Below are 25,735 nucleotides of genomic sequence, written 5' to 3' on the forward strand. Positions count from 1 at the left end.
GGGCACAAGTAACGTTTACAGAATATTTCCACATAACAGGACAGAATTATTTAATGAAATTCCTGGACATATAGTCTAATTGAAGAATTATAAGCAATTCTCCACTGACTTGGAGCCAGCCAATAAGATGCAAAGTGAATTTCACAGTTATTGTATTGTCTGGGAGGGAATTTGAGTGAAAGGAAAACTTCCATTCTAGCAGAAGCTGGTGGGATGTCACGGGATGTCACATTTTAAAGATGAGGAATGAGTCTTCTCAAGGTCGCTTACCTCTCCATGCTGCCTTCTTGCCCCTCAGCCCATTCCCCCGCACCTGCCCCCACACACTCACCTATAGCGCCTTTAGACTCTGCTTCCCTATAGCTGTGGGGGCTTATGAGCAAAGCAAATGAAGCTTAGAGGGCCCATGTGCCACTTTTTCCACATAAGAATAAGGAGTTTATGAATGGAAAACTCCCAAACTAATTTCCCTTCTGTATCAGTCAGGCTCCTGGTGGGGAAACTGATGACATAACTCAAATGAGTAGTAGGAGAGTTGACCTATTTACAATGACGTGGGCAGGACAAGTCTGAGGTTCCAGAAGCCAGTAGGGTGTGACCTTTATTGCTGTTGCTACTGATAGACCTAAGGGAGAAGGGCAAGGAAAAGTTACTGGAACCAAGGGAGAGAGCTGTGGCCATTATTAGGAGAGGGTCTGCACACTTCAGTAGAAAATGCAAGTGCCAGCAACCTCCAAGGACTGGCTGGGAAGGCACCAGGGGGATGGATGCCACAACCTCCCCTCCCCTACCTGCCCGCTTCCTGCCAGTGCCTCCCCCTCGGAGCAGCCCAGAAAGGTGAGGGTTCCAGAGAGCAGGCTAGGGTGGAGAATGAGTCCCAAGGGCCAAGCAGAGTATCAAGTACACCTTTTCTGTAATGAGGAACATGTATGCATTATGCCTGTGGTGCGTGTGCTCACAAGAAAGTTCTCACTGCCTTCAAGGAAGTTTGTAGACAGTGTTCATTTAATATTCATAAAACCTTTTTGAAACGAGCATTGTTAGTACGTGACGTAACAGAGATTAATGTAAATGTGTTCACAGACACCTGCCTTACTCCAGCTCACCAGCTCATCTCCCTCCCTTTTCATCTTTTCTAAAGAGGAGGGAGCCTTTTGTGCTGGCAGAGAGACACCATTGGTCTAAATAGTGAGTAAGTGAGTGAGGGTACCAGTGAGTGAAGTGGGAAGGAGCGGAAAGACACAGGCTGGACATGGAGTGGGAGTTTCTCAGCAGTCTTAGGAGCTAAGGCACTACAGCAATTTAAGACCATGTGGGAAGTAGCGGTGGGAAAACGGGGGGCAAACGTGTGGGGTTACTTTTAATGCCTTTCAGGAAACTTGAGTGAAGGATGTCGTTACTTTTAACATTCCTGTTGGTTATTGGACTGCGCTTTTGAAGAGACAGTGCAGAGACCACCCGGTTTCTGCATTGACTAGGGTTGCACCCACTTCATATTTATTTAAATTGAGAATTAAAATGGTGAAGTGTCTGGCCTAGGATCGCACCCGCAGGAAGTGCAGAGTTGTCACTGCAGCCCAGGTCTGTTGATTTCCAGATCCATTAGTCTCCACTCAGCTTTGGCTGACTTGACTTTTGCTGGATTTGTTGAGTGATAATGCCTTCTGGAGGAAGGATTCCTTTTAATACATGGTGAGGCTATGGTACACCCCTTCATCGCTGGGCAGATTTGTCCTTTATACACCCTGTGTGAGGGGCCTAGGCTAGTGATGGTCACGTGTCCTTGAGCCATTCTGATGAATGGTTGCATGATGAAATTTTGCTTGCTTTATTTATTTTTTTATAATGTCAGTGCATCCTGTAGAGTAAGAACTGGACTACCATTTCTTCAGTCCATTAGTCACAACATTGTTATTTTAAGAATGTTGTTCTAGTGATTTCTACTTGCTCTTAAAGCCCTGTTTGAATCTAGTGCAGATTTTTGTGTTGTATGTCTCCTGTGACCCACCTCCACTTTGTCTCATTCACAGCCTGTCATAATCAGAAAGCATTTATTAATCAGGCACTTTTGTATATTAAAAAAATAATCAGATTGAGTTTTGTTCTGGGATATGAAAGACAGATTAAAGAGAACACCAGTGCAGGCAGGCAGGTAGGAACTGCTGACAGCGGCATGTCCTGTGGGTGTATGTCCTGTGAGCTTTTTCACCCTTCTGTCCCCATCAGCTTAGTAACCCTTCTAACTCCCTGCCTGAGGCCAAAATCACAGACATTTCCCCTGCTGCTCACCTTTCTGATTCTGTTGGGATTGCTCTGTATTAGATTTCTTGTTAAGACTTATCTCCTTATCCAGCTTGAATCTGCAGCACTGTATTTTCCTGCTGGTTCTAGATACAGGATTTTTTTTAAAACATTTGATTACATAGTGATAGAAATGACTGTCCACATTCAGCATCATTCTAAAGCAAAAATGAGTTTATTTTCCTTAATCCAAGATATGTTAATGTCTTATTGCAGTTGATGGAGTGGTTAAGGGAACGGACTTTAAAATCAAATAGCCTGTATCTGAATTCTAGCTCAACCATTAACTAGCTGTGGGATCTTGGACAAGTCACTGGGACTCTCTGGGCCTCAGTTTTCTCATCTGTACAAGAGGGACAATGTTAGTATTTATTTCCTAGAGTTGTTATGAAGATTTATAAGTTAATAAATAGTATTTAGTATCTGACACATAGCAGACAGCCAAGTAAGTGCTGGCTGCTGTTATTATTTACCCCTGACCCAACGTGATGATGTAAGCTTAATATTATTTTTAGTTAAGATTTATGTTCGGTTAAGATTTCAGTTAAGATTTACCTGGCACAGTTAAACTGCCTTGGACTTTAGTGTCAGGAAGTCTTGGTTCAAGTTACAGTTCCTTTACTGCTAGGTATGTGAACCTTGTCAGGTTAGTTGAATTTTAGTAATACTGATTTTCATAGTCATAAAATAGGATAGTAATATATGTATATCTTTAGAAGGTTGACATGTGGCATAATATGAAGTCTGGCATATGCAAATTAGATAAACATAAAATACATGTGTGAGAAGTACATAACCAGGTTTTGACTCATAGAAAGCATTCATTAGATGTGGCTATTATTTTTAGAAGAAAGTATCAGTAATGTTAGTAATAAGACAAAATCACAAAAAATGGAAAAGCAGAGAGTTTCATGTTCTGCAAAAGAAGTGTTGATTAAAAAGTCTTAGATTTAAATCTGCAGAAGAGGCTAAAGTCAAGTTGTTTTGAAATGATTTTACCCACCAAACAAATTGCATGTAATACGCGATGATTGCATTATCCTCCCATTAAGACACTTACTGTCAAATCAGTGACGTTTACTTGGACTGCTCTGCATGTGTTGCAGTAACAGTCCACCACTCATTTCTCCAAATTTCTGCGATGTCATTGGCAGTTTAAGAGAGCATCAGATCAGCATGTGCTAAAGAGCACTCCTGTGCTGACTTTGCATAATTCTAGTTCAGAAGCAAAGAGTCTTGACAGTTTAGACAGTTAGTTTGGTCTTATTATCAATGCACATAAGATATATCTCAGGCTATCTGAAAACTGAATTTAGATTTCCAACTTTTATTAGCTACGGTAAGCATTAACTATATAAACAGACCCCCAAATCTCAGCAAACTAGCCAAAAAGAAGAGTTTTGGTTTAGTTTTAGTTTTGCTCATTTACAAGTAGTCCAAGCAGCTAGGATGAGGGGAAAGGGAAGTGAGGTTCTGTTCCACGCAGTCATGCAGGACCCGAGCTGACAGAGGCTCTGCCCTCCTCCACGTAGGGCTTCCAAGGTGGTCGTAGGTGTCAGAAATACCTACAGTGGCAGACATCACTTTTGGTCACATTTCATTGGCCTGAAGTTAGTCACAAGGTCTCACCTAGTTGCAAAGGGAGCCGGGAAATACAGTCTCTGTCTGACATTGTTTTGTTGAACAGCTCAACCCTGTGGCAGTGAATGATCTCTGCCACGCCCTTATTACAGCAGAGTTGTAACAGTAGGGTTAGTACCATTTTTCTCTCTCCTCTTCCTTAATCCCGACTGAAGACAAATACAAAGAAGGAAGATCACTGGATTGTTTGTGCTTATTTAGAATCAGAACCTTATTTCACCTGTCATGGTGCCTCTGGTGCCTGACTCAGAGCTTAGCATGTATTCAGTATTTAATTAAGTATTCCTTGAGCCATCAGATGAACGCATACTCCCCACTGTCTTGCCTCCATCTGCCTTTCTTTCTCCTTTCCTTTCTTCCCTTGGAGCTCTTTCTCTCTCTCTCTTTTTCTGGTCCCAGACATTTCAGAGGCTGTATTTTCTGCTAGGCGCTCTGATAAGTGATGGGGCGTCAAAGACAAATTTAATCTTGGGGAAAAGGCGTATCAAAACAAGAATAAAGAGGAAGACGTTGATGTAGGGTATTAGTAAACATTCCAAAACTGTTGTTTTCATGAAAGCATTTAACAGTCTTTGGAAGGACCGAAGCGTCCTTTTGAGCTCACCTGTCAGACATGGAAATGCCATTCTAGGAAGTTTACCCGCAGCTCCATCTTTAACCTGTGCCCATGAGACCCTGGCCTTGACAGAATGCTGCCGTTTGGGCCCAGACTGTGGGATCCTGCACAGGTGAGAACACTTCTGCTTCGGGATGACAGCCCTCTCATGTTTTGCTGGGGATTGTAATGTAACCTGTGACCTATGTGTGGTAAAGTGGACCTTCTAGTGGTGGGGATTGTTTAGGTTTGTTTCTCACGGAGTTTCTAGTTTTCCTATATGGCTCTTGGTGTCTTTTTGGAATTTAATATGCTCCAATCCTACCTGCATCCCAGCTGTCTTCTTTCTGATGGTGATGGAGTGAGGGCTCCGGCCACCATAGGCACCAGCAGCTATGGTGTGGCACCACATGAGTCACATCACAGGTGTTACTTCTCTTACTCCTCGCATCAGCCCTGTCGGCTAAGTCTTACTGCACGTGTTTAGAGATCTGGGGGCTTATGTTCAGGTAGGTTCGGTGGATGGTCTGAGGTCATCCGTCTCAGAAAGGAACAGAGCTGGAGTCCAAACACAGATGTGCCTGACCCAAAGCCTGTGCACCCAAACACTCCAGCTGATCATTTGCTTGGTCTGTTAAGGGTGAAAGGTTATTTTATCCTCTTTTTTCTAGAAAGAGAGATTTGCACAGATGTTCTAGTAACTTTTTCAAAATGTAGGATGAGGACTAAAACGTTGAGTGTGTGGGCACCTGTGCTTTTAGCCCAGGGTCCATGAACCCCAGGGTGTTTCTGAATGTGCTCTAGGAATTCCAGGGACCTTTTAAATTTAGGGTATTGGATTATCATGAAAATTGGATCTATAGGTTATTAGATTTTCAAGGCCTGTGACATCAGGAAGGTTAAGTACCATGTTCTCTTTCCAGACATGCAAAGATATGCTTGTTTGATTAAAGGCTAATTCCCTAATTCCAAAGATAATGGTAAGGAGTAGATTACCCCCTCCCCCATGAGTGCGTCTTCACAGAAACTACACGGACTCAGAATATGAGTCAAAAAATTTTTTTTAAGTAGGGTTTATAGCAAACTCCTGGCCCCTGTGGAGCCTGGGAAGAAGACGGGCTTGGCATTAACAAAGAGGAGAGGAGGATTCACAGCTTCTTGCTATTCAGGCTCATTGGAGGAGGAGGTGCTGTGGGGGGCAGTTATTTCCTATCTGCATGTCCTGTGGGAACTGGGGACAGGTTCTCGCTGTGGTGGCCGAGAGCTCTGCCGAGGGTCTCAGGTGGTGTACCTGCAGTGCCTGGAATTGGAGGGACCTCCTGTTGCCTCTGGCTTCCTGGGAGATAGGACCTTCAGGTCTTTCTTGTTCGTGAGGTCAGCTGGGTGTGGTCCTGACTCTCGTTTCTTGGCGTTCAGTAGTAGGCAGACCAGGGCTCAGCAGCCAGTAGTCCCCGGAGAGCCAGCCTTGCACTGATGTTTCAGAGGAGCGTTCATGCCTAAATTCCAGCCGCTTCGTACAGTCAACAATCAGCTCTTTAGCTCAGGCTCTGGTTAATTTAGGGAACAAAAGAATCATGATTCACCACAAAGTGTTGGATGCAGGGGAGCCCAAGACCCCAAAGGAGATTTCCTGGGACCCTTATAATCAAGAGAATTCGTTTTTCAGTTGATAGCAAGTTATTGAATTTGAGTGTCCAGCAATAGCTTTGCAGGTAAGCTGGGTGAAATGTGGACATTAAGTGTTTCTTAATATAAGACATACTTCCTGACATTTAAAAACTTATGGTTGCTCAATATAGTTAATAACAACCTGAGAACAACACAAAACTGGTCGTTAACAAATGTTAAATGGCATTTTGAGTTAGTACAGTTCAAAGGGGCAAAGTTTTAGAACAGCATTTTTCCTATTTCCAGGAACAGTGAGTTTTCCTTTTCTTTGAAGGCATAGGGAAGTTCTCAGCAAGGTGTTACTTTTTCTATTTCTTACTTTCTTCCCAAATCACAATCTAGTTTTCTTCATATTGCTCTTTATTGGAATCCATAAAGTTTTCCAAGATTATTCTCAGGCATACTTTTGTGAAGAACATTAAATCTTTATGAATCAGATTTTTAAAATATTTTGTAATGTAACTACACAACCAGGCATAAGAAAGTACCTGGTAACATCACTGTTGCAAAAGCCAGATCCCTGAGGGAGCCTGCAGCTTAGTGAGAAGAACCACACACACGCCAGATTTGGAACCAGAAAAACAATGCTCATGTGGATTGTCTGCCTGTTGTCACTCATGTCACCTTGAACAAATCATTTAACTTCTCGGCATGTGCTTTCTCGTCTGTGAGACGGGGGAGATACCTGATTTTGTAAGGCTATTGGTTATGTCAGTCGGAATCACACTTACGAAAGTACCTTAAAAATGGTGAAGTATGATGGAAATGTTAGTTTTATTATCTAAGTCATATTCAGAGATGCAGGAGGACTAGTTTATTTTTTCCAGTTTTAGAATCCGATTTTCGCATAACAAATTTCACTTTTTATGATGTTTAATGTGACAAGCAAAAGATCCTGTTCAAAAAGGAAGGATAAATAAGATTAACTTCCCGTAAATCCTTTAAAAGTTTTATTATCCATCTTTTCATTGGGGAAATGTCTGAATGCATTTTCCTTCGTGGAGCCTCTTTCTGTAAGCACCCGTTGAGCAGCTGAGAGCAGTTTGCTTTCAGAGAAGCACTGTGCTGGGTGTGCAGTTTGAATCTGGGATCAGGATCTTATCATATTTTTCTGTTTTATTGCTTTACTTCACCAGCTGCATCCTGGCTCCTGACACAATCTGTGGCTAGCCCTTTTGATGGTTTTTGGAATGACTGTCACTCCACTTCTGAATATTTCCCCAATATTTTGCTGTTGCAGTGCAGGAGTTGCAATGATACTCATTCATTCACTCAACACACATTTAAAGAGTACATGCTCTGAGTACTGAGCTCGGAGAACCTAGTGGAATCACTGATACAGAAGACAAATCCCTGACCTGCAGTAGAGATATGAAACACATGCCCCTTATACAACAAGTGTAGGGAGTTGAATGGTGCCCCCCCCCCCAGAAAAGATATGTCCCCCAGAACCCACGAATGTGAGTTCATTTGAAATAAGGATCTTTGCAGCTGTAATTAAATTAAGGATCTTGGGCTGAGAGCATCCTGAGTTATCTAGGTGGGCCCTAAATCCAATGAAGAGTGGCCTTCCTTCCATGAGAAATAGACACATGGGAGACCATGTGAATATGGAAGCAGAGATTGAAAATAGTGCAACTACAAGAAATGCTGATGGACACCAGACATGTGAAAAGGCAAAGATCAGAGTGCTCCCTGGAGCCTTCAGAGGGAGAGTGGCCCTGCTGGCTTCTTGATTTTAGACTTCTGGTCTCCAGAACCGCGAGAGAATAAATTTGTGTCATTTTAAGCCACCAAATGTGCGGCAATTGATCATGGCTGCCCTGGGAGTCTAATACAATCAGGAACAGGATAGTCTATACAATATGTAAGATGACGCAAGATGACAAGAGTTCACTTCTTATTGGAAGGATGGTCTTTATAATCAGGCCAGAAGCACTGAATTATGAAAACATCATTGGTACCATCAGTTATATTTGCAATAATAACATTGCAAATAACAAAGCTGAGCACAAATTATTTCCTATAACTTTAGTTTTATGTCAACATCCAGTGTTTAAGTTGCTATCTCATGAAAGGAATGCCATTGTCTAATGGAACAGTGTTCTTCAGACAGGAGAACTCCCTGCCCACATCGAGCTGCGACATAACAGAATCACAGACAGAACTGATTTCTGTGTTCTCATGGCCTCTTCCTAACTTATCAGACAAGAAATGTGTGTAAACTTGAGATAGCTCATGCAGACACAGTTCTAACACTACTGAAAGCTCACAGAAGGGCAGGTCCTACCTTATAGATCCTATGGATGTGATTAGAGAGAGCAGGTCAAGAAATCTGGATGAAGTGGCATCTCAACTCATAAGCCAAAAAACAATGAAAATTATCTTTAGGCACCCATAATTTTCATCTCATAGGTTAGGGCATTTTGGAGCAAAGTGAGTGTTGTTTGTTGGTGCTGCTTATAGGATTTGAGTGGTGATGTCAGTTAATCAATTATTGAAGCCACTGAGGCAGCACCATTCTCCTTAATCAACATGTGGTCACTGTTCCCTTTCATTCCCAAAATAGCTGAGAGTAAGGCACTAACTTTAATGAGCAGTGCAGGTAACTTTTATGTACCATGAAGGTGTCAAATAATAACATTTACATTCATTAGTTTTGACTGGCTTAGTTGATGGTGACTCCAGAGGATAACCCAGTGACAGAAGATTTCTGGCCCCAGAAGATACAGGGCAGTGGGGGTTTTGTGGGGGGTTGCCCTATCTGTGTTAATATTAATACAACAGCACTAATGACAACTTCTAGGTTGTGCCGGGGCAAACGTTTCCCATGTACTTACTCCTCCAGTCTTTGTAACAATCAGGAAGTAGGTATATGATATTGTCCATATTTATTTCACTAATGAGATAACTGAAGCTTAGAGTGTTAAGCCTTTTGTTCAGGGTCAGACTCTAGACGTGGGCAGAGCCAGGATTTGAGCCCAGGCAGGATGGTTCTGGCATCCGTACTCTTAGGCAGTACTCGTGAGTAGAGGTGATCTGCTGAAGAATTCGTAAGTGTCTGGAATATGAGTCATGTCTCCAGTGATCTCAGGGAACTGACTGTAAATCCATGGAATGAGAAATGAGTATCCCACGCTTCCTTGTCTTGAAGCTGAGGGACCATCTCGCAAGGGTTAACCGAATAATCAGGCAGAATGAGAGATTCATTACATTTGCTGCAAAGGAACACAGATGGACGCTCTTCAAACAGAGATTCACATTGAATTTTAATGGTGCTCTTCTGCAGAACACACTTTTGCAAGACAGATCATAGCATATTCATGCTTCCCTTTAGCTTGCCAAATGTGAGAAGATTAAGAAACCTGCTTGTACTTTAGACATTCTCACCATATAGATGCATATTTCAAATGTATATGTCTGCAATAAATATTTGTTGAATGAATATGAATGTCTATACACAAACATATATGAAGCAACATGAACACATACATTTAACTTGACAAATATTTGTTGCATACTTACTGAATATAAACTTGGACTGAAGAGTGGTGGGAATCACAGATTTATCTTCTGCTCCAAGGAGCTTTTCAAGGGAGGTGAGACATGCTTACCGTTTTTTTGGCAGTGGTTCTCAAAGTGTAGTCTCTGGCCAGCAGCAGTGACATCACTGGGGGGCTTGTCAGAAATGCAACTTTTTTCACCCCACCAAAGACCTCCTGAATCAGAACACGGTGGATGGGGGTCCAGACGTTTATGCTTCTAGGTGTCCTCCAGGGGAGTTGGATGCACGTTAACGTGTCAGAACCCCTGGGCTGCAGGGAGGCTTTAATGTGCTAAGGGTAGCTAGCGATTACTTTCGGCTGGTGACATTTGGAGGGCTTGGGAAAAGAAGGTGGTGTCTGAGCAGAATCGTGGAGGACAAGTAGATTTTGGCTGATAGAAATGGGCAAAAGAGGGAATAATATCAAAGAGAAGAGCATGAGTCATAATTAGCTTCTTTGGGTCAGAGAGCAGGTTGGTTATGGCTGAAAACCTGGATGGAAGTCGGGTCATGGAAGACTCTGAACGACTTGCATGAGTTTAGACGTTATTCTGAAAGCAATGGGGATTCATTGATGGATTGAAGGTTCCTAAGTGGTGCCTGAGTGGGGGCCCGACGTGTGATCCCAGTACTTTCCTGTTTTTTTTTTTTTTTAAGTACCCAGTGAATGTAATTCAGCGGATGTACTGAGCTAACAGAAATTCAGTTTTAATTCAATCTTTTTTCTCCCGTTAAGAACACTTAAACACTAAGAATTATTTCTGCGTCCTGGCTGGAGCCACGACAATCTCAGTTCTTTCTTGACTGCTTCGACATATGCAACTTAATTTCAGTAACTCAGCAATGCCCGCGGCGCCTCTGTGTGTGCGCGTGCGCATTAATACGCGTGCTCACACGTGCACTCTTTGCGTATAGGGAGGCACACAGCTGCTTTTGAATTCAGCTGGGCTTTAGGAAGCTGCATAAAGACAAAGAAAAATGTTGCCGCCTGCTTGTGCTTTCTTTGTTCTTTGGCAATCAGAAGGGTGACTGTGCTCTGAAGTGGTGCAGGTGGCCTCTTCCCATACTAATTTCAGCATCTCAACCAGCATCACAAGAGAGTTCTCTGGAAGGGAAATAATTCTGTCCCCATCCGTGATTACTTCCATTTGTCCGGTATTGTGGGCACCTGCTTGGCCACCCACCTTCCTTTTCTTCATTATGCACTTACGTCATCTTTCTCCTTCCCTGGGTCAATCTGTGTATTTCAGTCCCTCCACACCCTGGATGAGCTCATTCATTCACTGGCTTTCTCCTTGCTGTCCTCACTGTGCCTTCTTTTGTTGGCATAATTGATCCTCTGCTTCACAGGAGCAGCTGGATGAATTGGTTTATTGCTTTAAAAAAATCTTTCCTCTTCTCTCCTTTATTGCACCAATCGTTAGTCAGTCTTTGGTTTAGCCAGTTTGCTCTCCCTCTGTTGACTAATCTCTTTGTGTATCCGTCATGCTGGTGGTGAGGGAGTCCACGCTTGGGTCTGCTGCTGAGCGAGGCAGGTGAGAGCCCACTGACAAATTAGCTGTGATTCACAACGTTCACGTTGGGGAGGGACTGAGTCACCAAGGCCAGAAGTACTGATGATCATGTACCTTATCTGCAGAAAGGCCCTTTTATTTTAGTCCCCACTGGGACCATTCCGTCTATCCTTCGCACATTTCTAATGGAATTGCAGGATTTGATGGCAAAATTGTTACATCTTTTTGGGCACATCTCACCTAACACTCCAGGATCTTTGCTACACACATTTGTTTTCCTTTTTGAGGTTGTGGATTTACTTAGTCCAGGGCTTTAAAAGTCCTTTATCCAGTCTAGTTTTAAGTGATCCACATACTAGGCTTCTTTTCTATCCTTTGAGGAGACTTTTAGAATATGGCCAATTGTGTGGCACTGCCTACTAATCTCACTGTTAATTACTGTGAAGTCATACAAGGTCTCCAAGGCCATTTGGTGTTCACTAGAGATAATAATAATATCAGCTAAATGTGATGATTAATTATTACATCATTTTATAATTCCAATAATTTAAGAAAAGTGTTCTTTAATATATTCAGTTCAACATCTATGAAGGTTCCATGCTGGATGCTCTGAAGTTAATAAAGGTGAATGGGATGTGATTACTAATTTCTAGGGGTTGAGAGCTGAGTGAGGAAGAGAGATGGACAGAATATATATATATATATATATATATATATATATATATATATATATAAAATTTGTAAATATACATTTAATATATGTATAGTGTGTGTGTGTATATATATATATTATATATATTTTATATTTATATATATATATATAAAATCTACAAAAGCCCCCCAGAGGAAATACACAGAATGGAGGCTATTGATGAGTAGAGAAGACAACAAAGGACATTGCAGCAGAGTGAAGGGTGTGGGAATGGAAGAATCTACGGCGTGTCTCTGAGTGCTGCAGAGTCCAGAGGGGCCAGTGACTATGAGAGGTGGTAGAGTGCTGTTTGGAAAGGTAGATTGGGGAAGGAAAGGCAATGCAGGATTTAATTTTGTAAGCAGTGAGGAACCATTCATGATTTTGAGCAGAGGTTGGCAAACTATGGCCCATGGACCAAATCCAGCCCACTGTCGTTTTTGTAAATAAAGTTTTATTTGAGCACAGCCATACTCATTCCCTGATATGTTTACTGTCCATGGCACTTTCATGCACCAATGGCAGCACTGAATACTTGTGACAAGAGACCAGCTAGCTGCAAAGCTGAACACATTTGCCATCTGGCCTGTTAGAGAGATCTTGCTGACCCCTGCTTCACTTTCTTAAATTACAGCATTGTGTTGTGCCAGGATGGGCAGTCTGTGGTCATAATGGACAGTCGTTGAAAACATGGATGCTTCTTAGAGCAGCAGTGTTGTGCTTAGAGGCTTAAATATTTGAATGAATGAGTAGGTGAATGTATATTTCTGTTAAGGTGTCATGGTAACAGTGGGAGGTTTTGCTTTCTTTTTCTGGACAGAAGACCAGTGTGAAAGTAGTCAGAGGACCTTGTTCCTTTTGGACCATGTTCTGTTTTTATGGGGAAAGGCATCTGAAAACTTCTGGGTAAGTTTGTCAACAGAAGTGATTCACAGAGGATGAGGCTATAGTTACGAGAAAGGCTACTTTGGAGAATTGTTGGATAAAATACCCAGTGAGATGCAGCCTAAGGTGACACTGGGACAGAGAGACTCTTGCTGGACTTCGGCCATGACAGTTCTCAAACATTCCAGGCAGCCCTACCTCTGCTCACATTAACTTCCCACTTCTCTCTGTCCTCGCCAGCACCCAGTCCTCAAACACTGCTCATTTCTCACAAATAGTGCACTCAGAACTTCCTTCTATCAATTATTTAGCAGTCGTGGATGAGGATGGAGGGAGGAAGACCTAATTAACCCAGGGTGGTTTAATACGTGCACATTCCTGGTTTGGTTTGGTTTGGTTTCAGCAGCAGCAGCGTCTTTGGCTCTCAATGGGTGGCATACACTTTATTAGTTTACACTTAGTGATCTTTTAAAAGTAATTTCTGCCTGGTAAACGCAAAAGTTATGGCCTTTACCTCGCTTAGTGGGCTTTGCCAGTTTTCAATGGTGGAGACTATGTTCTGCCTTTCTTTGATGCAGCAGTGGGACCAAGGGGTCCCATTTAAGGAGCCTCCCTGATGTGTGAAAGGAGCATCTGTCCTTCCTTCCTCCCTCCCTCCCTCCTTTCCTCCCTTTTAATAAGTATAGTACTTTATTAAGTATTTAGAAATTAGACTTCAGAGAGCTCCCAAGCTAATTGGCACCCTTTGTTCAGAACTGGAGACTCTCAGTTGAGAAAATTCAGAGATGTTTAGGTATCTGTATAAGGGCATTTAAAGATCCACCCTTTATTTTAAACAGGGCCCTTGAAGAAAGGTTCAAACATGGCCAGACTTCCCCAGGAAGCCTGCAGCTATGGCGAGGAGAGCCCCCCAGGGCCAGTGACGGTGTGAGTTGTGTTGGCCTTTTACTGGATTATATCTTCAAGGGGCAAGAACCAGAAAGGAAAGGTGACAGGAACTACTCACATAAAGCAGAGATGCAGAAACATCTTCAGGTAGCACTGTTGAAAGCACACGTGTGTGTGTGTGTGTGTGTGTGTGTAGGGCTGGTATATCGTGCTGTGGGTTACGTTCTGTGGAGTCATAGTTTCTCCCTCAGATCTTGCTAACAAATGACTTACGCTGCCCTCCTGTCTTCGTAAGCGCATTGTCCTGATTGAATGTAATTGGAATGCTTGGTAATTATATAACAACTTCAGTGCTTTTGCCTGTTCCTTTATCGTGGAATTTCAGGGGAACGTCTTGGTCTAGTGCCGGTGTCCTCAACGACATTACTGAGGAAAGATGTGAGATAGCTTAGCTATGTTTGAAAACAATTTTTTAAAATTAGGGTAAGTTCCCCAAACTCTTGGGCTCCCTGCAGGGAGACCTCTGACTTTGTCTGAGAGCACATTCTGTCTGCTCAGCATCGTCAGCATCATCAGCATCGTCCTTCTGTAGGGACCCAGAGAAAGGTTGTGAGACCTTTCCCTCTAGGAAATACAATTCAAAAGTAAGACAGGATGAGGCCGCTTTGGGAGTGCAGGGATAGGAGGGCAGTTACCCCTTTGCAGCAACTTCTTTTACCCTTTGTTTTGGGAAACCAGGAAAGAGAGAGAAGAAACAAAGAGGGAGCAGAAGAGGGAAGGGAGTGCATGAGGAGGTGCAGGGAATCGAGAAACCCGTCTGATGCCCCTGGTGATGCCCAGCCCCAAATAGAAGAACGGGCTCCTCCTTCTGCTGGAGGCCGTTTCACCTTGGAAGACTTTACTCACCTGTGTCATATTTATCAGCTGGGAAGCGTGACGTCTGCCACAGGGCACGTGGTAGAAATTCCCTTGAAGGTGCTGGTTTGCTTGTGTGGGCCTCGGGGGGTCAGAGGTGCCCCGCCAGCCCAGGCCACCTTCTTCTTCTGGGACTTTGCAGTCTTTTTAGTATTTGGCACATGGGAGCTGGGAGACTGAAGGGTTATTATGCTTTATGGATGCCCATCATTTTAAGGGAATATTCAGTCTTACAGAATTGATGCAACACGTTCACATTTATGAGAACAAAGAGGAGATTTTAGCTGATGCAGTACCATTTTGCATCTCATATAAATGGATACTGCTCAGTACAGTCATTTTTGTGAACCTAAAGTAAAAAACCCTGAGATTTCCCTATAAAAGTACCAATGCTTTACATTGTATTTTGAAAAGGAAATACCTCAAGTTCTTTTCTACCTTGATTTAGAACTATGGACCTGTAATCTTTTTTACATTTAAGGAAGGGAAATCATTCCTTCGAAAGAGCCAAGGTGGAACTTTTGTCTGTAATTCCCTTCTGTTCAGACCTGTCTTTTCCTCTCCCTCTTGTCTTTAAGGGGCTATGGGAAACCAACCTAGAAATATTGTTTTCTCAATAATTGTCAGTATCTGTTTTTCACTGTGACTTCCTCCAACTAAATTGGTGAACTACTTTGTCTCCTTCCTTCTAAAAACAACAATGATAACGGCCATGAACACCTCAGAACACGTGGTCTGTGCCCGCTTCCATGCTTAGTTCTCTGAGTGGTTTAACATTTCACCTTTGTCATCACAACAACCCCGGGAGTGAGCCCTTTTCGCATCCCCATCATTGCAGATGGGGAAACTGAGGCTTCCAGCAGGTACTTAGCCCGTGGCTGAGATCTCAGGAGCCAGAACGCCTGGGTTTGAAGCCTGGGGGGCATTTGGCCTCCCAAGACCTCTGCTTCCTTCTGAGTCCCGTGGGCTCATGGCTTCAGCCCCACCTTCTACTTTGGGTTTCTGTCCTCGTTCTCATTTATGAAGACTTGATCTTCCTTTGAAGGCAGCGTGTACTTTCATTGCTTTCTTTTCTCTTTTTGATAACTGCCATTATTATGTGTTTGGTGCAGAGTTGGGACCTCTAGATGTGAACTTAAATACTACTTTGCCTGGAAATCCTGTGCTCTTTCTTATTCTGCAGGGTATCCGCAAAGCCTGGGGCACAGATGAATCCATGTATGTCTTTATGAACTTTATAACTCTGTAAACAATAAAGTAGCATCATCTGTGTTTCCATACTCTCTGGATACCCTTTACTTAAAGAAAAATTTCCTGAAACCCATGAGTAGAACTAGCCTGTCTCCAAGTTTGGACTGGCCTGGGGAGAAGAGAGAAAGGCTGAGTCGCCAAAGGATGAGACCTACTGTTGATGTCGTTAGGATCAGTTACTGCAGCTGCACTATTTATTGGTGCCTGTTCTGGCTTCAGTATCTGCTTATTCTTCACAACAACTTTACTGGGTAGGTTTCATAAACCCCATTTTACAGATGCATAAGTCAAAGGAGATCAAGTGACTTGTCCAAGGTCACTGAGGCAGTAGGGGCTGGGTGGGAATTTCCAGACAGGTCAAGTCTGAAGCCCCAGTGCTCTCCCCCTCATATGGTCATGTTGCCTCCTGCAATTAATATTCTATCCATTCTCTCATCCACCTCCCAGATCCACCTCTAAAAGAATGACTTAAAATATTCTTTTCTATCTACTAATGACACTTTTAAAAATAATTTCTTTCTCAATTTGTGGCCCATCGCAAGCTTGGGTGACCCTTCCAGGGGAAGATTTGGATCTAATTTTCTCTATTTACTCAACTGCCTTTCTCTACAGGTGTCCACCTTTATGGACCCAACCTGGAAGATTTTTTGACCATTTAAATTCCCTTTTATTCTTTCTCTTTTCTGTGCCATGCACCATGACCTTAACACATGTGCTATTCTTTTGTATTTCTATTTAACTATTTTGCATGTTTATATTTTATCATCCCAACTGGACAGTTGGTGGTTTTAAGGGAGAACCTATGAATTTTCCATTTTCTTTCTCAGGGCTTGATGTGAATAGTTGATGAAATGAAAGCCTAACTGTGGAATCTGGATAAAATGTAATCACTATGAAAGTTAATGAAGTGATCTCCACCACATTAACTGCAGCTCATTTTGCTGTTATTTTTGTATTCAATGATAAACAGTTCGTGGTCCCCCATCTCCTTCAGCCTCACACTCCAAACTAGAGATGGCACGGGCCCTGGGGAATCTCCTGGCCACCCTTCCCCTCCTTGTTTCAGCTCCAGGTCTCAGGTGTGCAAGATGAGTGGAAAACATGCTGCTTTCCCCTCCCTCATTTCGAATTGCTTTTAGCCATCCTGACTGTCCTAGGGTGCCTCCTCACCTCCAGTTTATTTCTGGTTTCTCATTGATTATTAAAAATCTGAGCTGAGAATTCTCCTTTCTGTAGTTTGTTACTTTATCTCTTTCTTTTCCTTTCCTCATGGAGGTGACACTTGAGTCTGAGCCAACAATCCATCTTACTAATCAAGGCCTATTTAAAGGATGTCTTGTATGTAAAAAGGCTAGAAATAGAGACTGAGAGTTTGATTCCAGCATGAAAACCAGGCGTCAGTAATGATCCACCTTGTAGTGTGTTAAATAGACTCTGGCATCAGCTAAATTATTTCTGCAATACTGAAGTATTTTGATCAAAATAGACAAGCAGACAAGGGGTTTTGCAAAAGAATTCATTTCCTGATTCTCAGGCGTGCTAGCATTTGAGGTCTTGTGCAGAATCTCACCCTCTGGCTCCCTCTAGTGGCTACATATAAACATGCCTGACTTTGTGAGGCCAAGTTATTCCATGGAAAGAATAGTTTCTTGTTTGACATTAAGACCTTATCACCAGTTTTTGTTTTAACTTACAATGTGTTTGGTCACTTAAGTATGTATTTCTTTTCTGTGTTTATTTAGTTTTGAATTATCTGTGATACAGTGATAAGTTATGGCAGGCATTTTATAGTTATTTTAAAATAGAACATTTAAAAATGCCATTTAATGGTTTCTTGGAGGCATTTAAAGTAGCAGGAATAAAGAAGAAGGAGAAGCATAAGAGGGAAGAGGCAGAGGAGAAGTTCTAGTGCTGAAACAAATCAAAATCAGCACCTAATTCTAAAACGTTCTTTCTTAATCAGAGTACATTGACAGCGACCTCCAAATTCTTTAATGGTTTACCGTTGACGGTAGGGTGAAATTTAATACTTTTACCTGATGTGCAAGGCCCTTTACAATCTAATCCTTGCCTACCTGAATTCAGAGTCAACCCTACAACTGCCCACCTTGAATTTTATGCTCCGAAACACATACCATTATGGTTCTCTGAATATATCAACGTCTCTCACAGCGATGACTGTGTATTCTGTGTGTGCCCTCTGTCTGGAACAGGTGCTCTGGTTCTTATGCTCCTGGTAACTCATGCACATCCTTCAAATCTCAGGTCACCTGCCTCTCCCTCTGTGAGGTTAGCCTTGTTTCCCTGGCGAGGCTGAAGCTGATTTCCCTTAATTTCCCATCACACTTTGTAGTCAGCTCTTCTATTGTATTAGCCATTCTCTTTCTCCTCTCTAGACCTCTGTTCTGAGGACAGAAACCATGAAGTTTCATCCTTCTAGTCCAGCTTTAGCGAGGGCGGGGTTGGGGGAAGGTCGCTAAGAGATACATGTTGAAAGGCATCTTTCCCATTTCCTGGAATGTTGAGCTACCGTGAAGCGAGCAAAACTTAAAATCTTTTTCAGGTGATGCTGAAAATTCTAACTCACCTAAAAATGACTTTTTATTATGATTCTGTCTTTTAGGTTATTACACACTTTAGTCTTTCTTCACTGTTAAAAAAAAATCACTGTTACTGACATCACCAAAGAAATGTCAGTTCCATGTGACCTTCTGAACCCTGGGAACATGTGACTCATAAGCCTTGAATGAAGTGCTGTTTAAAGAAAGACATGCCTTCTTGCCTTGTCTGTCGTCCTCGGACCTCTCTGCATGCCCACATAATGGGGAATGACCTCACAAGCAAAGTCCAGGTGATGTCTGCCATTCATATAGCACCGTAACAGCTCCTGTTTACTATGCGCTCACTCGATGCCAGGCACTTTATCCACATCATCACAACCTATCTTCACCCCCAACAATACGATGTGGGGACAGTTATTATGTATGTTTATTTGCAGATGAAGCTGTGGCTCAGAGATGATGTGATACATTAAGATTGTTCAAATAGTAAATGGCAGACTGGGACTCAGAATCAGGCACTCTGGTTATAGGGACTGTCCTCTCTTTAGGGCAGTGGTTCTCAACTAGGGGTGGTTTTGCATCCCACGAGATGTTGGGCAGTGTCTGGAGATGTGTTTGATTGTCATAACTGGGGGACGGGGTGTTACTGGCACCTAGTGCTAGAGGCCAGGGATGCGGCTGAATATCTCAAACGCACAGGATAGTCATCCACAAAGAATTACCCCGCCTAACCTACCAGTAGTGCCCAGGTTGAGAATGTCTGTTTAATGGGAACAAACCAGGCAGGAATTCATGGCAACTGAGTTTATAGGCTAATCAGCCTTGACGTTTGCTGTTTTTGTCCTGTTGCCTTTTTTAAAGCATTATTTATTTATTTATTTACTTTTTTTTTTATTTTGGGGGAGGATGTAATTAGGTTTATTTATCTATTTATTTATTTATTTTAATGAAGGTGCTGGGGATTGAACCCAGGACCTTGTACATGATAAGCACATGCTCTACCACTGAGCTATACCCTCCCCATCAGCGTCTTTTCTTCTTATGACTTTGGCTACTACCTTTATCGGGATGATTTCCAAAAATCAAATTTGGATGATTTATAAGTGGAATCCTGACCTCTCAATAGAATTCTCACTTCTTAGTTTCAACTCTCAGGAGGCCATTTTTGTTTGAATGGATTTCCCCACAGTTCCACCCCCAGGACCTGTAAACTCAGAGTACCTGTCACTCCTTGTTTCTCCCGTTGTGGCCGCATCCTTTAAATCACAGGTGCGGCTTTCTCCTTGGCCAGGCTGGAAACTGGGGTTCATTTCCTCTTCTCTTTCGCACTGTTCTTTCCACTTCCCCCATCGCTGCATCCTCTCCAGTCCGTAACTGAATACTGATGACTTTTCCTGAGCTGGTTCTCACAATTTATTTCTATTCCACCATAACCCTGACCTAGGTCTTCTTCACGTCTTGTGACATTGCTGTGGTAGCCTTCCACTTGACCTCCCTGACCCCATTACTATTCTCTTTCAATATTATCTTGCACAACCACCCACCTAATTTCCCTAAGCTGACTCTTTGGCCTCATGTTCTTTAGTACCTCCTTCTGCTGTTGGTACCACACAGCTGGCATCTGGCATTTAAGATTCTCCAGGATCTGACCCGCACCTGTCTTTCCAGCCCTGTCATCTTCATCACCTCCTCACCTTCTCTCAAACATCCCGTGTGCATCCCTGCCTCCTTCCCTTTGCCCAGACTGTGGTCTCCAGGTGGATGTTCCCAGCTCCCCCCCACCTCTACAAAGATTTCCTCATCTACAGACCCCATCATGATCATTTACATTCCCTTTTATTTTTCCTCTTTCCTGTACCACTCATGTTGGCAATGTTGGCTATGCTGGCCCTTTGAATTTTTATTTAAATATTTTATATGTTTATGTTTTATCACTCCGAGTGGACAGTTATTTTTTTTCCAAAGGAGAACCTCTGAATTTTTTCACTTTCTTTCCCAAGGCCTGATATCATAGCTTCTTGAATAAAAGTCTAACTATATGATCTGGGTAAAATGAAATCATTTTGCGAGTTAATCATCTATAAAATGATAAAAATGACATTTTATCACTCTTCAACAAAGCATGGTAATAGCCTCCCCATTTGAAAGATAATCCATAATCTCTAAATAAAGTTTATAGACAGTGCATGAAAATAATGAAACTAAAAGTCGATAGACTTTTTGTGAGTATGATATTAAAAATCAGTATGTTGGGGGATTTTCATAGTTGTGACTTCAACCAACATACACAAATTTAAAAAAAAAAAACAAGATTTGGTGGATGGAAAAATTGAAAACATGAAGGGCAATGGGAAAAATGGGATCATTCGTGTTTTATAAGGGTCATGGTTAGATAAAACTTTAAGCCAGTCGTAATTCTTATGTCACTGACAGAGAATTAAACCGTAAAAGTCAGTGCATTGCTCATTAATTTGACTGATTTGTTAAACCTGATTCTGGTATGATTCTATTTGCTATTAGAAGATAAAACTTCAATGATAGTGACAGTGGAGCAGGGGGCTGTGTTACCTGGTGTAATTACAACTTCAGTGAATCAGATTCAGACTCGTTGAAGGCTATTTACGCTCCGGCCCTGGTCACACTTCCCAGTTTTACGTCCCAGCGTTTCTCTTCGCACCGTGTCCCGCACACCAGATGAACTGGATGTCCACCGACCCTCCCTGTGTCTTCCCAATAGTTTTGCCATCTCTAAACCTCTTCTTGACACCCCCTGAATATCACCTATTTTCTGTCATTCTCTGTCGTTCATATTCTCTGTCCCCCCTGCTCTTCTCCTCTTTGCATTTTGGTTTCTTTCTTTCACACCTGCTGTCCCTAGATGGCTGGAGCCATGGCCTTGGCAGATACAGGCTCACATACTTACAGCCAGAGGACCAGAGAGGAAAGCAAGTTTTCCCTGCCAAGTCCACTTGGGAAAATTGAGAAGGACCTTGATAACTTGGCTTGAGGCACGTGTTCATTCCTGGAATGATAACTGTAGCCAACGTGACGTACACAGTGATTGTCCTGGCCTGGGTCACAGGCCCTCCTCACCGCCAGGGAGTCAGGGCTGCTACAAGGAGGGGGTGTGGTGCTGGGAAGACAAGCCCATATCTCCCCTAGAAGTAAAAAGAAAAACTGCCCATAGTGTCAACACACAAAGGCATGCAATGCTAACAGTTAAACATTTTCTTTAAGTCTTTTTTTCTATTCAGTGTTGAAATCGGGCTGTATAGAGTTGTCTCATGGTGTATGCAGGAGTTGGTTTCAGGGCCCCCTGTGGACACCAAAATCCACAGGTGCTCAGGTCCTCATATAACCTACACACACCCTCCTGTACACTGTACATCATCTCTAGGTAACTTACACTACCTAATACAGTGTAAATGCTGTGTAAATAGTTGACAGTGCACAGCCAATTCAAGTTTTGCTTTTGGGAAACTTCTGGAAATTTTTTTTCAAATATTTCTGATCTGTGGTTTGTTGACTCTGTGGCTGCAGAGCCCATGGATATAGAAGGCCAACTGCATATGATTTTGGATCTTGTTTTCTTATCACTGTGAAGTCAGCGTTGCTCCATTGTCTTGTAAAGCCTTCATGCACCTGCGGGATGCTGTGAGGTCAGATTTCCTCAACATGCCAGAGATGTCGTCAAGGAAAAGCTTCAGTTCTTTTGTCTCTGTCACACTCCAGTCCCCGAGGTGCTCAGATAGAGAGTTAAGGAGAAACCAAGTAGTGTGTAAACTTTGAACTGTGTGGTCATGACCGATGTTTTCCTGGGCTGGGTTTTGTAGAGTGGGTTTTGTACGGATGCTTTCCAGCCTGTGTGCACATTTCACACAACACGTCAAAGTGTCACCACTTACAGACTGCGTTCCAATTAGTATATTCAAGAGAGAATGCATTTAATACACGTCTTGAGAATTTTAGCCACATCTTGATAAGAAATAATCTAGTGCAAACAGCTGTGAGCATTTTTTGTTAACATCCTCTGTGGCTCACCATCTTTATTAATAACACTTCTGGCTAAATTCAGTGTGCTTAGATCACTTCCATTGCAGAACCAAGGAATGTAGAGTTGTCAGGGGAACTTGAATGTATCTAGTCCAGTGCTTCAACTTTGCTGAAGTCCCTTTTGCAAACCCATAATAGTCAGCCGTGTTTCCTTAGTTTAAATATGTCCAACTATAGGCTATGAGGAACCTTTATTATAGTATCAGTTAGCTTCTTCCATAGTGAGGCAGCTCAGATTTCTGGATTTCTGAACTTCTTCCCCCCACCAATTTTTGCCAGAATCTTCTGTCACCTACTCTTCTTATATTGATTATATTTTTGCTTTTAGAATTACGTTAAATATTTTTGTACACTTCTTTCAATCTGTTTGTCTATCTAATCTACCTACCATTTATTTATCTATGAAAAATCCACCTATCTACCTATCATTTATCTGTAAAAATATCTGTTAAAAATGTATCTATGAAAAAGGAAGCTATCCTGTCTTCCCTTGCCTTGTCCCTTCCTGTTGCTGTCCACATTCAGGTCATTTAGTCGTTCCTGGTGACAGTTTTCTTACCGCTGCCCATTCCTGTTCCACTTTCTGTGTGCTCAGGTTCTTTTAAAAACACGCCATCCAAAGTCAACGGTTCCCGTCACAGGAAAGAGTCCATCTGTCGGACATCTGCTTCCATTCTGCATGTGGCAGGAAGGGACCGGAGCCCAGCCGCGTGGACTCACACTCTGACGGCGGCTCGTTCTGGCAGTGAGACTCTGGGCTGGACGAGTCCCACCCCCTCTACACGTAGGTCCTCCCACCTGTCGAGCGTGGGTATCAGTGGCAGCCACCTGGTAGGGTTATGAAGAGGATCACGTCCTCGGCCAACAGTGAGCCCTCTGTTGTGAATACTTTTCTGTTATCATTATAATCTGACTTTTGGTGCCATTTTAACAACCAAATCATGACTGTTTGTTGTCACCTCCAGGTCTTCAAACCTGTGACTTTCCCCGCAAAGCATTCTTTCCAGGAGAGTCTAAGGTCTGGCTCCATCTTAACTTCTCACAGCTTGAATATCATGTCTCTGAGACCCTCCCCTTCCCACATTGCTGGTACAAAAAGTCTGTTCTTGCCCTGGTCACCTTCTATCCCTGTACTCTATTTCATTTTCTTCACTGATTTCATCATCACCTGACATTAGCATCTTCATTAATCTGCTTACCTATTAGCTCATTTTGTCTCCACTGGAATGTAAGAGCCATGAGGCCGGAGATCTCTTTTTGTCTCATTTACTGGTGTTCACAGCTGCTAGAATCATGTCTGGCATATATTAGGCACACAGCAAACTTTGAGGCATGAAAGCTTTGGGTCCATGAAGATTTCCAAATGCTTTTCAGATTATTTTTTTTCCAACGTAGATCTCCTCCATCCCATATCAATGTAATGAATTTTTAAAACCTAAATCCCAAACCTGTATCGATCCTTAATCAATATGACTTCTTGCTTTCTAGCCAGAGTTCCAGCATCCCTGAATTGTTTTGAAGTTGATGCTGCACTTTATAGGAATTACGCTCATTTTATGGTAATGATAGCATTACGCATGTGTTGGGGGCTTACTATGTGAGAAGCACTCATAAATCTGGACATAGTGGCTTGTTTAATACTTCAAACAACCCTGTAAGGTAAATATCATTGTATTCCCATTTTAAAAATGAGAGCGCCAAGGCACAGTGAGGGCTAGACACTGACCACACAGCTAGTAAGTTACAGAGCTGGGGTTTGAACCCAGGCAGTCTGACTTCCTAGGCTGCATGTTCACTAGTGTCATAAATAACCTTCTTCTGAACTTTGTATCACTTGCAAATTTGATACGTGTTTCATCTATACAGGTTCCCCCACTATCCAAGAGTAGAACATTCCTATGAAACCCTGTGTAAGCTGAAATGGTGTAAAGCAAAGACACAGTTACCTGAGGGCACATCTTGCTAACGATTGTACACAATAAATCGAGATGAAGCACAGATGCTCACAGACACGCGTCAAAGCTGTGGCCTCTTGATGCAGAGATGCTGAGTGCAGTTCTAGGGAAAGGAGCTTGGTGGCGCCACTCTCGGCTGCTCTGGGTGTGGGCTGTCTCTGGGACAGCTGGCTGCAAAACAAACACTGATGCTGTTTTCACCTTTCTCCTCTTATGCGGATTCCTTTCGGTTCATGAAAACAGGTACTGACATAGGTCTTTTGCAAAAGTGAAGGGGCATAAAGTGGACTTTCACCAAGCAGGGCATACCTGTGTCTATGTTCGACTCATCCTAAAATGCCTGAGCCAATACTGAGCCTTTGTGACCCTCCGGTACCTTTCATACTGAACCGACAGTCAGTGCATTTTGCTCATGTTGCCCACCAGCTCAGAACCCCTAAGGCTGAACACAGGAGAGTGGCTGTGGGGAGTTGCTAAGTGTTTAACCAAAGGCAGGATGCACTATATGGCATTCTAGGAAATACTGGCTAGTGTTCCTGGCAGAAATGTAGTTTACCATTGCTATAGTTTGAAAGCCATATTCTTTTCTGCTTGTTCACATTTCATCTTATTTCCCAGAGGATCTGCAGCCGCTTGCCACAATAATATATTCTAGAATAATGACATGATGTAGGTAGGAATAAAAAATCAGGTCAGCGAAAAATAAATAAGAGTAAAACACAGGACTCCGGGGTGGAGGATGAGAGAGACATACATATTCAGGTGTTAATGAACTATACACAGTTGCCTTGACTGAACCTCAAATTTATGTATTTTAAAAACTTCCTGATAGTTAATTTAAAAAAAAGGGACATGATTAGTTCTCATTGTCAGTGAGGAAAATTCATACCAGTTATTCAAGGAAAACACAGTTTCCCTATTACATAGCTTGATGATTTATTTCTACATGGGTCTTTCAGTGGCAGGATGAACAAATACTTCCACGGCATGCGTGCCATGAACTTGGTTTCATGTGACCTTTTCTTGTCTTGTCCCTTGGTAAAAGCTGAGAATACGACACTAAAGCATTATTCAGGGAAAGCAAATCTGGAAAGAATGAAAAATCCAGATCTTATGGTCAAAGGATAGACAGAACTTAGAAGACTCTATTCTTCTAGCAATCCTCCATTTATATTTATCTTACCTAAGGTTTTGAATAAATTTGGGCAGCAGGCAGCTCAAAGGAGGAGTCTTTGGGGAGAGTTTGAGGTGTTCTGGGTGGTTTACTGTTGGA

General features: G+C 42.5%; 1 protein-coding gene and 1 non-coding gene across 2 annotated transcripts in view; one reads left to right on the plus strand and one right to left on the minus strand.

Annotated features, from left to right (window-relative positions):
* Positions 1 to 25,735, plus strand: part of NRXN3 (neurexin 3) — a 1,627,094-nt gene that overhangs the window by 796,039 nt on the left and 805,320 nt on the right. The gene's annotated exons all lie outside the window — the stretch shown is intronic.
* Positions 19,402 to 19,473, minus strand: TRNAD-AUC (transfer RNA aspartic acid (anticodon AUC)). Its single transcript has one exon. It is a non-coding gene; the product is annotated as a tRNA-Asp (tRNA).

This window comes from Camelus dromedarius, chromosome 5, assembly GCF_036321535.1.
Source record: "Camelus dromedarius isolate mCamDro1 chromosome 5, mCamDro1.pat, whole genome shotgun sequence".
In the NCBI taxonomy this organism is placed as follows: domain Eukaryota; kingdom Metazoa; phylum Chordata; class Mammalia; order Artiodactyla; family Camelidae; genus Camelus; species Camelus dromedarius.